The sequence below is a fragment of the Myotis brandtii genome, unplaced genomic scaffold, assembly GCF_000412655.1.
Source record: "Myotis brandtii unplaced genomic scaffold, ASM41265v1 scaffold470, whole genome shotgun sequence".
NCBI lineage: Eukaryota > Metazoa > Chordata > Mammalia > Chiroptera > Vespertilionidae > Myotis > Myotis brandtii.
The window spans coordinates 1,690,754-1,695,216 of record NW_005367953.1 but is presented as its reverse complement, the minus strand read 5'-3'; the positions used below and the strand labels follow the sequence as shown (position 1 = coordinate 1,695,216).

Sequence of the window (4,463 nt, the reverse complement as noted above, 5' to 3'; positions counted from 1 at the left end):
GATATGTAGTGACAGGCAGTCCCTGATACCTTCAGGGGATAATCAAAGTTGGAAATATTTGCATAATAATAACAGGTTATTCTCTCGCAAGTTGACAGAAAGGTTTCCAAATGCCACATGAAAGATCCAATACTGAGCAGGTATGAGACTCCAGCAGTCAGACATTAAGGAGGTTTGAGTATAAAGGGAGACCCCTGAGAGAAACTCAAGATAGTAGAATGCATTTCCTGAGTCAACTCTGAGAGTCCTACCAACAGGGTAAGTCTGTGCCCTATCCCAAAAAAGTGCTCTGAGAATGTGCTGGAATTAGAGGGACTTCTACATTATTTGAATGGATCCCAGGACCTTGCAATTGTTGGCTTCAATTTCTCAGAATGTGACATTATTGCTTTTGGACTTTTATATCCCAGCACTTGACCTTTACATCAAAGCCAATGATTAACTGCCTCACGTTTTCCCATGTCTCATTTCTCTCTGGTATTCTTATCTATTCATAAGGCCCAAAGAATCTCTTTTGAAGATTAAAGGAATCTTAGGACTCTCTATGCATGGGCCCTGACACTATATTTCAATTACAGGCATACCTTGTTTTATTGTGCTTTTCTTTATTGCACTTTATAGATATTACAGTTTTTACAAATTGAAGGTGTGTGGCAACTCTATATCAATCCTCTATTGGTGCTGTTTTCTAACAACATTTGCTCACTTTGTGTCTCTGTGTCACATTTTGGTAATTCTTACAATATGTAAAAATATTATTATTATATTAGTTATGGTGATCTGTGACCAGTTATCTCTGATGTTACTATTGTAATTGTTTGGGAGAGAATGCCACAAATCTTACCCACATAAAACAGCAAATTTATTTGATAAATGTTGTACGTGTTCTGACTACTCCACCAACTGACCGTGCCCTGTCTCTCTCCCTCTCCTTGGGCTTTCCTATTTCCTGAGACACAACAATATTAAAATTAGACCAAGTAATAACCTTAAAATGGCCTCTAAGTATTCAAGTGAAAGGAAGTGTTGCAGGTCTCTCACTTCAAATCAAAAGCTAGAAATGATTAACTCAGTGAGTAAAGCATGTCAAAAGCTGAAATAGGCCAAAAGCTAGGCCTCTCATGCCAAACAGTGAGCCAAGTTGTGAACGCAAAGGAAAAGTTCTTGAAGGAAATTAAAAGTGCTACTCCAGTGATTACACAAATGATAAGAAAGTGAAACAACCTTAGTGTAACAGGAAAAAAGTTTTAGTGGTCTGGAGAGAAGATTAAGCCAGCTACAACATTCCCTTAAGCCAACACCTAATCCAATTCTGAGAAGGCTGAGAGAAGTGAGGAAGCTGCGGAAGACAAGTTTGAAGCTAGAAGAGGTTGGTTTGTGAGTTCTAAGGAAAGAAGCCATCTTAATACACAAAACTGCAAGGTGAAGCAGCAAGTGCTGATGTAGAAGTTACAGCAAGTTAACTTCTATCTTATCCAGAAGACCTAGCTAAGATAATGAAGGTGGCTACAATAAACAAGGGCTTTTCAATGTAGACAAACAGCCTTATATTGGAAGAAGATGCTATCTGGGACTTTCATAGCTAGAGAGATGTCAATGCCTGGCTTCAAAGAACAGTCTTGACTCTCTTGTTAAGGGGTGATGCAGCTGGGGACTTTAAGTTGAAGCCAATGCTCATGTACCATTGCAAAACTCCTAGGGCTCTTAAGAGTTATATTAAATCTGATCTGCCTGTGCTCTATAGATGGAACAACAAAGCCTGGATGATAGCACATTTCTTTACAACATGGTTTACTGAATATCTTAAGCCCAGTGTAGAGACCTATACTCAGGGGAAAAAAAATTTCAAAATATTACTGCTCATTGATAATACACCTGTTCACCCAAGAGCTCTGGGGGAGATGTACAATAAGATTAGTGTTCTGCAGCCCATGGATCAGGAGAAGTTTTTAACTCTTAAGACTTATTATTTAAGAAATACATTTTGTAAGGCTATAGCTGCCACAGATAGTGATTCCTCTGATGGATCTGGGCAAAGTAAATTGATAACCTGGAAAGGAGTCACCATTCTAGATGCCATTAAGGACATTCGTGATTCATGGGAAGAGGTCAAACTATCAGCATTAACAGGAGTTTGGAAGAAGTTGATTCCAACCCTCCTGGATGACTTTGAGGATTTAAGACTTGAGTGGAAGAGTAACTGCAGATGTGGTGGAAACAACAAGCGAGCCAGAATTAGAAGCGGAGCCCGAAGCTGTGGCTGGATTGCTGCAATCTCATGATAAAGCCTTAACTGTGAAGATTGTTGAAATGACAACAAAGGATTTAGAAAATTACATAAATTTAGTTGATAAAGCAGCGGTAGGGTATTATAAGGATTGACTGCAATTTTGAAAGTTTTACTGTGGGTAAAATGCTAATAAGCAGCATTGCATGCTATACAGAAGTCATTTTTGAAAGGGAGAGTTGATCAAAACAGCAAACTTCATTGCTGTCTTATTTTAAGAAATTGTTGCAGCCACCCAGTCTCTGGCAGCCACCACACTGATCAAAAGCAGCCATCAACATTATGTCAACATCAAGACAAGACCCTCTGCCAGCGAAAAGATTCCAACTTACTGAAGGCTCAGATGATGGTTGGCAATTATTTTTTAGCAATAAAGTATTTTTATTTTATTTTATTTTATTTTAAATATATTTTATTGATTTTTTACAGAGAGGAAGGGAGAGGGATAGAGAGTTAGAAACATCGATGAGAGAGAAACATCGATCAGCTGCCTCCTGCACACTCCCCATTGGGGATGTGCCCGCAACCAAGGTACGTGCCCTTGACCAGAATCGAACCTGGGACCCTTGAGTCTGCAGGCTGATGCTCTATCCACTGAGCCAAACTGGTTAGGGCAGCAATAAAGTATTTTTAAATTAAGATCTGTACATTTTTTTAGACACAATATGAGAGAGAAACATCGATCAGCTGCCTCCTGCACACTCCCCATTGGGGATGTGCCCGCAACCAAGGTACGTGCCCTTGACCAGAATCGAACCTGGGACCCTTGAGTCTGCAGGCTGATGCTCTATCCACTGAGCCAAACTGGTTAGGGCAGCAATAAAGTATTTTTAAATTAAGATCTGTACATTTTTTTAGACACAATGTTATTGCACACTTAATAGACTACAATATAGTATAAAGATAACTTTCATATGTACTGGGAAAACAAAACATTTGTGTGACCCCCATTATTGTGATACTCATTTTATTGCAGTGGTCTGGAACTGAACCCACAATGTCTCTGAGGTATGCCTGTATTTATTGACCTTTCATTAAATATTTCTCTCTGTTTTCACTCAGAGCTCAAATGTTCCTTTATTACCTTCTACATGTAGGGGTGTTATGGGTTAGATTGTGTCCCCTTCTCAGAATATGAATTTATCTGGAAATGGGGTTGCTGCAGATGTAATTCATTTAGATGAGGACATATTAGAGTGAGATGGGCCCCTAATCCAATAGGGCTGTTGTCCTCATTAAAGTTGGAAATTTGGACACTGAAATACAGAGAGAGCCACACGAAGATGAAGGAAGACGAGGGTCATGCTTCTACAGGCCAAGGAGCACCGATCCCCAGAAAACCACCAGCAGCTGGAGGAGAAACAGAGAAGAGGTTCTTTCTCACAGCCCTCATAAGAGACCAACCGTACTGACACCTTGATCTCAGACTTCTAGTCTCCAGAACTATGAAACAATAAAGTTATTTTGCTTACGCCACCCAGTTTGTGGCGCTCTTTTACAGCAGCCCTAGCAAACTAACCCAAGGGGTAACTATGCGTCTAAATTATAGGCATTTGGAGGTCTATTTTAAGATATTCATGAACCTAGAAATGGCTGGAAATAATTTCTAAAGGCAGAAATATTAATAAATGTAAAAGTTTGTTCTGTCTAGGTTTGGGATAGGATGAGGAATTTGTTGTTTGTTTTTAGCTGTAAAATTAAAATGAGACCAAACCAGTTCTGTGAACGAAGTGTGTATCTTCAGCGCCAGAGGTTCCTGCCCATTCCACAGATAGGCTAGGTCATTTTTAAAGTGCTTGCTTCTGTTATTTATTGCCAAAGAATTTCATAGTTTGTAGTACTAGTCTAAGTCAGCTTGTGAAGCACTTAGCACAAGGGAAGCTTTGTTTTTAAATGAAGTCACTCCTTTCTCTGTAGCATGAGCTCCACAAGGTTTGCCAACTCAGTTTGTTTTTGAGTGGTTTCTGAGTGACACCAGAAACCTATTCTGCAGTATTAATTGCTGTGTATATGGGTGTGGGTTTGGAGGAGAAGATCTAGGAGTACAGGCAATGAAAGGAGATGAAAATAAAAATTCACATTACTTAATGGTGAGGTTTTAATCATTGTACTCTGTGATCAACTGGATGAATGGTGAGGGAAAGAGAAGTTTCATATATATTGTGGTTTAAACACA

General features: G+C 39.3%; 1 pseudogene; it reads left to right on the top strand.

Moving 5' to 3' along the window:
- The first annotated feature begins 994 nt into the window (after positions 1–994).
- On the top strand, positions 995–3,699 carry LOC102252424 (annotated as a pseudogene).
- Positions 3,700–4,463: the final 764 nt, after the last annotated feature.